This window comes from Salmo trutta, chromosome 37 (assembly GCF_901001165.1).
Source record: "Salmo trutta chromosome 37, fSalTru1.1, whole genome shotgun sequence".
Taxonomy (NCBI): Eukaryota; Metazoa; Chordata; class Actinopteri; order Salmoniformes; family Salmonidae; genus Salmo; species Salmo trutta.
This window is the reverse complement of record NC_042993.1, coordinates 17,011,810-17,025,171: the sequence shown is the minus strand read 5'-3', so window position 1 is coordinate 17,025,171 and position 13,362 is coordinate 17,011,810. Positions and strand designations below refer to the sequence as shown.

At 43.7% G+C, this 13,362-nt stretch overlaps 1 protein-coding gene across 3 annotated transcripts in view; it reads left to right on the top strand.

Moving 5' to 3' along the window:
* Positions 1–13,362, top strand: part of LOC115177556 (zinc finger protein ZFPM2) — a 222,001-nt gene that overhangs the window by 125,807 nt on the left and 82,832 nt on the right. The window lies entirely within an intron of this gene.

The following is a 13,362-nucleotide window of genomic DNA, read 5'->3' as shown; positions in this document are numbered from 1 at the left end:
ACATCCCTCAACCAGAAAGCCGTATTTCAACCAGGAAGTGACTTTTTTTATGACATCTAATGACATATTTTGCCCGCTGGGAATGGAAAGCACCTCGTAGGATGAGTGCTTTCAAATCTACCAGAGAGGGAAAGAGCAAAGCACATGAGATATAAGCCGCAAAATTCTCTAAAGTTGGGATAAAATGTGGTTCCTAACAACAATAGATAAAAAACTGGGAAAAGTGATGTGGTGACCTAAATGAGTATATTATCCCCATTGAATAGTAAGTTAGCGTACCAGTGTTGAATGGGTGGATGAAATTGCTTTGCTCTTAATCTTATTGTATATGTGCTTGAACATAGAATGGAACCCCAAAAGAAAGCTTATAATATTTTTTTTTTACTATATTTATTTTGTCTTTAACATCTAATTTTACCATGCAGATTCCCCTTGCTGTTCTTCACAAGGGTTTAGAAAAATGGTTGTATCTTGTTTTTTTGTTCGTCTTAAAAGTCACTTCATCAAAGTGATGGATAATACATCGAACAAGATAGCAACACAGCAATTACTGTTGAGGGCATTATATCCACATTGCTGAACACACAAAATATGATTCCCTTCTAATGCATATGACCTTAAGAATTTATTGTAGCAGGTACATACGTTTATTAAAGTGGGATTTGGACAAGTTGTGCTGGTGCTGAAGCCCCCTGCGGTGTGTATTTTATACTGACAGTGAATCAGTGTTATCGGCCCCTATCAGATAATGCATTTATCATTAAATTTTACATTTGCATTTAAATCTGAGGAAAGAAATGAGCATTGCTGGTTAAAGATTAGAGAGGCTGGGCCGACAGTAATAAAACATCACTGTGATCAGTCAGGAGACAGGGCTGAGGGGGTCAGCGCTCAACTATGGGGGCCACCATGACAAAAAGACAGCAGGTATCACATGACGAAGAGAAGGCCCTTTGGGCCGGGGGAAAACGCTGAGCTTAAAAATACTGCTGTCTTTGAAAGGGAGATAGGATGGGATGGGAGCTCTGACTGGCTGTAATTATACACCGATATCTCTCTGTCTCTATTCTCTCTCTCTCTCGCTCTCAGGACATCTCTCTTTCTCTCTCTATCTCTTGCACTCTCTCTCTCTGTCCTTAGCCGTCAGAATATTGAGAATTACAGACTCATAACACTGACTGCTGGACTGACTGGGGGTTAGGGGTGTTCAATAGGGAGAAAACGTTTGAAACTGAGTAAGGTCCTACCTAACTGAACTACCTGACTGAACTTGTCCAATACTAATAGAGATTTCAGTTTACTGTTGCCAATCATTTTGATACAGTGTGCCCTAATGAACATGACCCTGGATTGTCTGCCTCATACTTAGAGTTTCTTTCAAACTCTAACTCCAGAAACATGACTTCAGATGAGATAGCACTATTGTCTAACGGACCACTCCTACATACAGGCATGTATCTATCTACCTGGTCAAAGCCCCAAGGACCCATACTCATATATGTTAGTATATCATCATTACTACACTATCTACATAATGAATATCATTTTGTTAGGATAAGGTGCACTCCCTCTCAGTTCCAGGTAGTCTCATTAGTATTTCTTAAGATCCTTTATGTTCTACTAGTCCATGAGAGAGACATAGTTTCAGAACCGGATGTGGCTGCCACTCCTTCTGTTGTCTTTGTGGGCAGTGGGCAAGAAATGAATCTTTGAGCATAATAATGCCATTCACTATCCCATCACGCCTGCCATGAAAGGTCATTTCCCTTTTTAATTTTTCCCATTGTGTTGGAAAAGTCAGATGGGCATGTTATAATTTGAATAAAGAGGGAAATCAGACAATCAGATACGAACATTTTGAAATTACATGGCTTCCTGTTCAAAGAGATTAAAAGCAAATGTATTTAGTGTGAGACTGTCTACGCTGTAATCTCTTTGTAAATGTTCAGATAGTGGTAGCATTCAAACTCTCTTTGTTATTTCTTGGCTTAAGTTTAAGCAGGTGCGATAAAGATCAGCATCGGATCATTTTTAATCACTCAGTGTGTGTATCTGAATAGGATGTATAATGGCTGTTACGTCCTCACCTGTCTTTGGTTTTCCTATCCAACCACCCTGGACATTTTCCTCTGTCGATAAAATGACAAAAGCAGCCAACAGTACATTCTCTAATTGATCTTTTCATCTTTATGTACCGTGTAAGGATGAACACATATCAAGTGTTGTAATATAGTCGTTTAGAAGACTCTTTGATCCAAAGTTACTTACAGAACAGTTGACACGGACAGTGACACATGTTTATGTGGCCCATGAAGGAATCAAACTCACAACATTGGTGTTTCCAGCACCATGCTAACCCACAGCCATTGGTGTTTCCAGCACCATGCTAACCCACAGCCATTGGTGTTTCCAGCACCATGCTAACCCACAGCCATTGGTGTTTCCAGCACCATGCTAACCCACAGCCATTGGTGTTTTCAGCACCATGCTAACCCACAGCCATTGGTGTTTCCAGCACCATGCTAACCCACAGCCATTGGTGTTTCCAGCACCATGCTAACCCACAGCCATTGGTGTTTCCAGCACCATGCTAACCCACAGCCATTGGTGTTTCCAGCTCCATGCTAACCCACAGCCATTGGTGTTTCCAGCTCCATGCTAACCCACAGCCATTGGTGTTTCCAGCACCATGCTAACCCACAGCCATTGGTGTTTCCAGCTCCATGCTAACCCACAGCCATTGGTGTTTCCAGCTCCATGCTAACCCACAGCCATTGGTGTTTCCAGCTCCATGCTAACCCACAGCCATTGGTGTTTCCAGCTCCATGCTAACCCACAGCCATTGGTGTTTCCAGCACCATGCTAACCCGCAGCCATTGGTGTTTCCAGCTCCATGCTAACCCACAGCCATTGGTGTTTCCAGCTCCATGCTAACCCACAGCCATTGGTGTTTCCAGCTCCATGCTAACCCGCAGCCATTGGTGTTTCCAGCTCCATGCTAACCCGCAGCCATTGGTGTTTCCAGCACCATGCTAACCCGCAGCCATTGGTGTTTCCAGCTCCATGCTAACCCACAGCCATTGGTGTTTCCAGCTCCATGCTAACCCGCAGCCATTGGTGTTTCCAGCTCCATGCTAACCCGCAGCCATTGGTGTTTCCAGCTCCATGCTAACCCACAGCCATTGGTGTTTCCAGCTCCATGCTAACCCACAGCCATTGGTGTTTCCAGCTCCATGCTAACCCACAGCCATTGGTGTTTCCAGCACCATGCTAACCCACAGCCATTGGTGTTTCCAGCTCCATGCTAACCCACAGCCATTGGTGTTTCCAGCTCCATGCTAACCCACAGCCATTGGTGTTTCCAGCTCCATGCTAACCCACAGCCATTGGTGTTTCCAGCTCCATGCTAACCCACAGCCATTGGTGTTTCCAGCACCATGCTAACCCGCAGTCATTGGTGTTTCCAGCTCCATGCTAACCCACAGCCATTGGTGTTTCCAGCTCCATGCTAACCCACAGCCATTGGTGTTTCCAGCTCCATGCTAACCCGCAGCCATTGGTGTTTCCAGCTCCATGCTAACCCGCAGCCATTGGTGTTTCCAGCACCATGCTAACCCGCAGCCATTGGTGTTTCCAGCTCCATGCTAACCCGCAGCCATTGGTGTTTCCAGCTCCATGCTAACCCACAGCCATTGGTGTTTCCAGCACCATGCTAACCCACAGCCATTGGTGTTTCCAGCACCATGCTAACCCGCAGCCATTGGTGTTTCCAGCTCCATGCTAACCCACAGCCATTGGTGTTTCCAGCACCATGCTAACCCACAGCCATTGGTGTTTCCAGCTCCATGCTAACCCACAGCCATTGGTGTTTCCAGCTCCATGCTAACCCACAGCCATTGGTGTTTCCAGCACCATGCTAACCCGCAGCCATTGGTGTTTCCAGCTCCATGCTAACCCACAGCCATTGGTGTTTCCAGCTCCATGCTAACCCACAGCCATTGGTGTTTCCAGCTCCATGCTAACCCGCAGCCATTGGTGTTTCCAGCTCCATGCTAACCCGCAGCCATTGGTGTTTCCAGCACCATGCTAACCCGCAGCCATTGGTGTTTCCAGCTCCATGCTAACCCGCAGCCATTGGTGTTTCCAGCTCCATGCTAACCCACAGCCATTGGTGTTTCCAGCACCATGCTAACCCACAGCCATTGGTGTTTCCAGCACCATGCTAACCCGCAGCCATTGGTGTTTCCAGCTCCATGCTAACCCACAGCCATTGGTGTTTCCAGCACCATGCTAACCCACAGCCATTGGTGTTTCCAGCTCCATGCTAACCCACAGCCATTGGTGTTTCCAGCTCCATGCTAACCCGCAGCCATTGGTGTTTCCAGCTCCATGCTAACCCGCAGCCATTGGTGTTTCCAGCACCATGCTAACCCGCAGCCATTGGTGTTTCCAGCTCCATGCTAACCCGCAGCCATTGGTGTTTCCAGCTCCATGCTAACCCACAGCCATTGGTGTTTCCAGCACCATGCTAACCCACAGCCATTGGTGTTTCCAGCACCATGCTAACCCGCAGCCATTGGTGTTTCCAGCTCCATGCTAACCCACAGCCATTGGTGTTTCCAGCACCATGCTAACCCACAGCCATTGGTGTTTCCAGCTCCATGCTAACCCACAGCCATTGGTGTTTCCAGCTCCATGCTAACCCGCAGCCATTGGTGTTTCCAGCTCCATGCTAACCCGCAGCCATTGGAACTACTATTTTCCCAGTGTTCCTTCCTGTATAGAATGACAGTAGAACCATGTGACTCATTAATCTGATGGGTGTTCTGCCTCTGAAGTCAGTTCTCTCATAGAACAGAGAACACCCAGGGAGTTCTCAGTATAACCATGTCATCCCTGAAGCAATCAGCACAGAGATCTGCTGTTTCATGTTCATTTGGCGTCATGGATATTTGAAATCCATGTACTATAATGGGAGATAAAGCTGACTGTGAAGTACTGCTATTCTTCACTCATTTCCATGGACTACTTTGTCTCCGATACAGATCTGTCGCTGTTCCTGAAGGCTAAATGAGAGTGGTGGGTTTTAGCTAGCGTTAGCGTCTAATGAACTTCTGCACATTCTAATCTACTGGTCTGCTCTTATGAGCCACACCCCCGTGAAAAGACATGGAAACTCAGTTAGCTTCAGAGGAGGCTCTCTCTCGTTGCTTCTCGTGTGGTTTTGTCTCGATACTGTACAGAGTAAAACGTTCTCCCTACGTTTGGAGGAATGCAGTTGTTAGCTTAGGCTTACATGGCTGATTAAGCAGACTCTGTGATGTATATCTGTAAACATAATGTAATCTTCCATCTCGGTGTTAGCATGATACCATGTCATTTTACTGTTCAAATAAACTAAACAACACGCTGCCTCTATTTGTACCAAGTAAGATACGTCTGACAAACAGTCTTACTTGAAGATAATGCGTCCCAGATTGCACCAGCATCTGGGTGAGAAAGTTTGTGAAGGAAACAGGGGCAGGGAAGGAGAAGGGAGGAGAGCACTAAACACAAACAAGTGAGCAGAAGTGATGATCACCTTGCCCATAATTCTTTCTGCTTGACTGGTCCTGAACGGGCACAGCCCTGTCCACCTACCCTTCTCTCTGTCCCAGCTGGGCATGAGCCACGGTCGGACAGGTTGGGGTCAGCTGAAGGAGTGGCCCTCCGAGACGATGTCCGACGGTCAGACAGGAACAGACCCCTCCCCTATCCACCCACCCCCTTCATCTCCCGCCGGCCGACACCCCCTTCATCAAGTCATCAAAAGCTGCACGGCAATACATGTCTGTCCTCAGATGAAGACTACAGTAGTCTCACAGTTTTTACTCCGGCCCACCTTTGAGTGTGTGCCGATGGCGATGTTCCCGCCTACTGGTCCACACGTTATTGTTTTCGTTTTAGGTTTTATGCACATATGTCACGCGAGGAGAATTTGTAGAGCAGATGGCCATGATACCGTGGCAGGTGCCTCGACAAATGTTTGCCATCGCTGTGCTGCTATTTATATCATTGTGAAACACAGAGTCACAAATATTTGAGGACGGAGGAACGGACAGGGGGACCGCTGGCCCTCTTTGTTGAGAGTCAGAATGACCACCAAAATAAACAGGTTAGGGTTTACAGATGTAGGATGTTAATTTGAACCAGTTTGCTGCAGCAGGAAAATAATCCTGCAGTAACATGAAATGTGAATTATTATGTGGATTATAATTAATGGACATTTTTGTAGGGGTTGATACACTTTACTGTTAGGTCATATTAAGTCTGACATTTTAAAGTGGAAGCCTTTTTAAACCTCGAATACACTACAAGTTTGCATTTCCTGCTGTGCATCAAATTAAGATCCTACATTGGTATACTCCAGACGATAATGACCTGAATGCATCAGGACAAGCTTTTTGCTGATACAGTATAATACAGCAGATGCAGTGTAGTAGGTTTGTTGTCCAAATGGGATATAAAAAATGCTATGAATTCACCCGTACACCTTCATGTTTGTGGCTACATAATTATAGCACACTATGAGGTAACTGTGAGATGACCCCAGTCCGCAGGCTGGGGCAGCACACTTCCTATACAGATCGTTGTCATCGCACCTCTAGAGGAGTCCATCCTGAACACACACACACACACACACACACACACACACACACACACACACACACACACACACACTGTTAATGAGAGTTCTTCTGGCACCTGACAAGTTCTGCACGGCAACAGTGCATTTTTAATTCTGACTCTGAAGTCTATTAATTGAGGATGTGGTACGGAAGGAGGGAGGAAGGGGTGCTGGAATGAGAGAAAGAGACAAACTCCGTGCACAGATGCAGATTAGGGCTGCAGAAGATGAGGGTGTAAAAGGGATTTAATGCTAGGATGGATTAGAGAAATCCTTGTAACAATGTTAAATAATTATAGTTCCAGTCGAGATCAAAGCACCATTGATTGAACCCCTCAAGCCTTCAGCACACAGAGTCTTGGAAAGCAGAGATTGGTAAACTAGTGCTCAGACCACTCCGACTGCTCGGGTTAAATTGGATTGGAAATATTAGGATGTAGATGAATCCTTCAGGAGGAGTTTGCAGAGCTTTTGAATGCTGGAAATGTAGCTCGCAAAACCCACTTGAATGGTTTGATACAGATGTAGGATCTTAATTTGAGCCAGTTTGCTACAGCAGGACAATAATCCTGCAGCAACAGGAAATGTGAATTATTATGTGGATTATAATTAATGGACATTTTTGTAGGGGTTGATACGTTTTTCGTAAAGGAAAATCAAGTCTGAAATTTCCAAATGGAAATTACAAACTTCAGAAGGCTTTTTAAACCTCACATACAAGTTCTACATTTCCTGCATTGCAACAGGGTATTAAAATGAAGATCATACGTCTGTAGAACTGCCTGTCTGGGCAGAATGATCATAAGACCAGGATGTAGCAACCACCTCATCTGTAGAACTGCCTGTCTGGGCAGAATGATCATAAGACCAGGATGTAGCAACCACCTCATCTGTAGAACTGCCTGTCTGGGCAGAATGATCATAAGACCAGGATGTAGCAACCACCTCATCTGTAGAACTGCCTGTCTGGGCAGAATGATCATAAGACCAGGATGTAGCAACCACCTCATCTGATAGATAGATACATACAGTACCTAAAGCATGTTAAGTTGACTTACAGACGTAGTCTGGACTTTTATTTCAGCAAAGTAGAAAACACTGGAGACTCGTTCAAGTTGTTTATACATTTTTTCCTCAAATCAACATATTTGGACGTGCATCATAGCGATTCTCTCTCAAAAGGATGTTTTATCTCTCTCAGTGGTTTTATTCAAAGTGTTTTATCAAGTATTGGAAAAATAATGATGAGATTTCAGATGAAACTATGAACAACAGCTAGGAACTTTGGGAATGAAAACATGGAAACTAAACTGCAATCTCAGCACTCATTTTCTCATCAAGGTTTTTCTGAAATTGTGGGCCATCCCTGGCCCAGAGCAAGCCGTGTATGTGTGGTGAACGTCTAACCTGGTACTCCACACTGCAAAATAGAAACTTGCTATGCTCTCTCTACTTCACACTAAATTCACTTCCTCACACAGACACATACATGTATAGCCTACACACACACACACACACACACACACCATGAAAAGAATGTTTGATTGTGTTGATTAAATATTCAACAAGAGATTAGAGAAATCACTTCACTCTTATGCTGCAGTTCTTCCATGCAAATGTACTCACTGATCCGATATACTGTACTAAGAGGCTTTATGGCAAAACTTCACGGTTGTTAGTTATATCATCTAAAATAGGACTGAATTAAATTGCTGTTATTATCATTGTAGGTATTTTGAGTAATAGTTTGCGTAGGTACAGTATGTTGGCTGCAACAGTGAAATTAAAAAAGTCAATAGATATAGATTCTATTGATTGTCACATTTTTCAAGATAATCACTGTATCATTGGAAAATCACATCTTAATTTTCAGTGTTTCTTTTTTCATGACAGAATTCAATGAGAATGAAAGCTGTTGGTAAATATGAAGCTGAACACAGTTGCTGGCAGTGATTCTGCCCTGGGGGACTTAGTTCCCAATGCTGCATTCTTTCTTTAACACTCTGAATATGTTTGTTCTGCAGTAATTACACCCTCTGAGTCTTCTACTTATTTGGAGAAGTATCACTTAATCGGGTGAATATGTGATTTGTGTATTTAAAATCTGCATGGAGATGTTTCGTGCAAGTTATTTGAGAGGATGTTAGACTATGAGTTACTCAACTGAAACTTACAGGAAGTTGAATCCCTCTGCACTCCATAAGATTTCATTTTGCTGTAAGTATATAAACTATATTTGTTTGTTTTTCTCAGTGCTGCTCCTCCATGATTCATTGAGAGTTCAACAGAATCTTACTGAGTAGCTGCACTGGGTCATATTTTATGTACATATATTTGCGCTATTTATGGTAACTTTTTGTTTAAATTCCGTTTGAAAACAGAGCACCTCAAGTCATCAATGCATATGGTTTGGCTGTGGGAATGTAAATCTTAAACTTCACCCTCTCTCTCTCCCTCTTTCTCGCTCTCTCTCTCTCTCTCTCTCTCTCTCTCTCTCTCTCTCTCTCTCTCTCTCTCTCTCTCTCTCTCTCTCTCACACTCACACTCACACTCACACTCTCTCACACACACACACACACACACAGTCTCTCCTCCTAGTGAAAGGTATTGATATCAGAGCAGTGGCCCTGTCTCTCAGACAGTGTGTGTGGTGATGAACAGCTGTGTCCGGCTTGGCCCCTGGTCACGCCAATTCCAGCTGGGTTTTGTGTGAAGTTGGGGGGGCGGGCACTGGTTGTCAACTGAATTAAAATACCAAATAATAGTAATAATAATGATAATAAAAAGTTAATAAAAAACCGCATGTTCCTTCCTGATTGTGAGTGTTGTGGTATTCAATTATGCAATTTTCATTGGCATATTAATCATCTTTTCAACAAACAAGCCGGCGTTAATTAAAGCAAAGCATGGATAAAGACGTGTTGCCGGATCATCACTCCGTTTATCACCGTGCACAGACCCGCAATTAAGTCAATTCCGGCTGTGAGATGAATTTCAATGTTCTCCTCGCTCTTTCCTGTGTGTGTGTGTGTGTGTGTGTGTGTGTGTGTGTGTATAGATGTGTATGTATTATGGTCAGTGTGTGCGTGTGAGTGCTTGCGTGCGTGTGTGTGTGGTTTCTCACTTGTTTCTGCCATTGTCTGGAGGGAGGGCCAGTAACACTGCATGTCAGAGTGGGAGAGGCTGAATATGTAAGTTGTGACTCATTTAAATCAAACCCTCCATAGTAGAAAGTTGTCTTGGTTACCTGTTTATTGGAAAGAATGGAAACAAATTACAGGCTACAGCTTTAACCTCACTACCTCCGTATTACAGTTATGATTATACTGCATTATACTGTTGAAAAAACATCATAGTTATTTGTAATTATTGACACGACAATATATAATTTGTGTGTTGGTTCCTAGCTTGGCTCATTGGAAGGAGAATGGAGATGATTGAGAATCTGTGGAGAGATATACTTGTCCTAATCACAGCTCACTGATCAGCTGCCATTCGTTAACAACCCAGAGAAACCCTGGTGATGTGATGTGAACAGCCAGAGCCATGCAAACACTTCAGTCAGTCAGTCAGTCAGTCAGTCAGTCAGTCAGTGGGCCACCAGAATAGAGCTCCATCAGCCAGCCATCTGACTGTAGACATGTTGCTTGTCCCCGTCCCCGGCTCCTCCATTGTGGAGCAACTTTATCAGTGCCAGCCGCTCACCCACTTGCTAAACTGGAGGGCCAGCCGCCTCTTAACTTAAACATAAGATCTTTGTGGTTTGAAGCACTCGGCTGCACCGCGCGCAGTGAGAATCTGAAAGGCAAACAAGACTCTAGTGTCGGCGTTGCCCATCACAAAATCATCACACCACACCACCACCACATGGAAAAGGAAAAACTGTTTCTGCTGCGTTAGCTCGATACTAAATGCACTCAAACAGACTGCTGCACTGGAGCGAGATTCCCTCTCAAGGAAGCAATGGAGAGATGGAGGGAGAGAGAGAAAGCGGGTGGAGCGAGAGAGAGAGAGAGAGAGAGAGTAAGAGAGAGAGTGGAAGAGAGAGTGGAAGAGAGAGTGGAAGAGAGAGAGAGAGAGAAGTCAAAAACCTCCACATAACAATGCCGGAGAAAAATCAGAACATTTTCCGCCGAAAGATGGGCCATTTCCAAATCCTCGTGCACTATCAGACAAATTAAAGTAAATCAAGCATGAAATGAAGCAGAAGAGCCTGGAGATAAGGCTCCTTTAAGTCGTTTACAGATTAGGATAGAGAGAGAGGTGCATCTGGTCTCTGGCAGTGAAGGAGGCTAGTTTCTCATTTCACAATAGCAGTCTGTGTATAGGATTACTCTCCCCTGTCACTGACATGGGAAGCAGTGGGGGAAAAGCCATCCACAAAATGTTGCTAAATATGTCCCTAATGTCTCCAACGTACCGAACTTCACTTGTCTCCCATCTGAACGGGGGTGATATGTTATGTTATAGCATGTCATGGAAGTGAGTAGTATTTTTTTGTAAATTAGATGTGTTGTTATTTGGGGTGCCGTCTATTCTCAATAGTCTTTCCACCACCATGTGACTTAAAATGTACATGTGATTCAGGATTAGCTAGAGCGGATCACATGACTGTGGCAGTCACTTCCTCTGTCCATACTGAGCATGCCTGAAGTCAGGTTGGAGAGAATTCGACAAGACTTCAATCCCCATGCTGTATGTTCAAAAGGTGCATATGTGCAGTATGTATTTATTTCACTTTAAATTGAACAAACTGCACTATTACTGTAATTAAAAGATGCAGTTACTGTTACAGTGTATAATAGCCTCATAAAATATGATTTATATTCTAATATTTGTTTTATTTCTTGTTAAAGGCTGTGTATTGAATTATTTTTATAAAATGACGTGCTGTATCCATTTTTCTTTTACTTTCTGCTCCATACATCCTTCTGCCGGGAGTCATTTTATGGTAATAGATCCTACAGTACAGTACAGTACAGCACAGTATGTCTGATTTATGGTAACAGATCCTACAGTACAGTACAGTACAGCACAGTATGTCTGATGATTTATGGTAACAGATCCTACAGTACAGTACAGTATGTCTGATGATTTATGGTAACAGATCCTACAGTACAGTACAGTACAGCACAGTATGTCTGATGATTTATGGTAACAGATCCTACAGTACAGTACAGTATGTCTGATGATTTATGGTAACAGATCCTACAGTACAGTACAGTACAGTACAGCACAGTATGTCTGATGATTTATGGTAACAGATCCTACAGTACAGTACAGTACAGTATGTCTGATGTAAATCATTTAGAGACTGGATTGTAATGAGAAAGCCTGTCAGGTGATTTGAAACCCTGTGATGCTCACTCACCTTAACCATCACTTCAACTCAGTGATGCCGTGCTCTACCTGCTGAGCTACAGAGGACCATCTCTGTACTATATAGACCTCATGCACTATACATCACCTATACTCCCATTTCCCCTGAAAACACACACACACACACACACACACACACACACACACACACACACACACACACACACACACACACACACACACACTCACACTCACACTCACCGACAGACAGTAGGTGCATGGCTCTTTGATGCCGCCGTAGTGGGCTTGGTGGATTTTGTTTCACTCGTCACATGTATCTGTTCTGGCGGTGATGAGAGGTGGGCTTGGCTGCTATACCCAGTCTGCTCTGAGAGAGACAGGGAGCTGGCCTCATCAGCGGGTAGTTGCTCTCTAAAACCGCCACCTTGACCTTCCCAGCCCAAGTCTTAGGTTTATCCTCTTTATCACACTATCTCCAGGCATTTAAAAATACTCCTGAAACTGGATGATTTAACCCGCTTTTACGCTGTTCACATCAAAACTGGATGAAAAAAAAGCTTAATCCATCTTATCTGTTGACTGTCAAACTGCTCCGGCTAAAACCTACTCACAAAAGACAACTAGGTCACCCAGGAAAAACAGAATTCCTGTTTACGGAAAGTTTGAAATCTCGTAATTGACTTGGGGAAGAGGTTTCAGGAGCTCTTTGAAATACTCCAGTCTGTAACTGAAGTGTTAAATTCAATCCCATAGGTAACAGTTACTACTGTAAATATGTTTGCTACTATAGCCTTGTTTGCTTGATTTATTTTCATAAATGTACAGTGAGGGAAAAAAGTATTTGATCCCCTGCTGATTTTGTACGTTTGCCCACTGACAAAGAAATGATCAGTCTATAATTTTAATGGTAGGTTTATTTGAACAGTGAGAGACAGAATAACAACAAAAAAATCCAGAAAAACACATGTCAAAAATGTTATAAATTGATTTGCATTTTAATGAGTGAAATAAGTATTTGACCCCCTCTCAATCAGAAAGATTTCTGGCTCCCAGGTGTCTTTTATACAGGTAACGAGCTGAGATTAGGAGCACACTCTTAAAGGGAGTGCTCCTAATCTCAGCTTGTTACCTGTATAAAAGGCACCTGTCTACAGAAGCAATCAATCAATCAGATTCCAAACTCTCCACCATGGCCAAGACCAAAGAGCTCTCCAAGGATGTCAGGGACAAGATTGTAGACCTACACAAGGCTGGAATGGGCTAGGTGACAACAGTTGGTGCGATTATTCTCAAATGGAAGAAACACAAAAGAACTGTCAATCTCCCTCGGCCTGAGGCTCCATGCAAGATCTCAC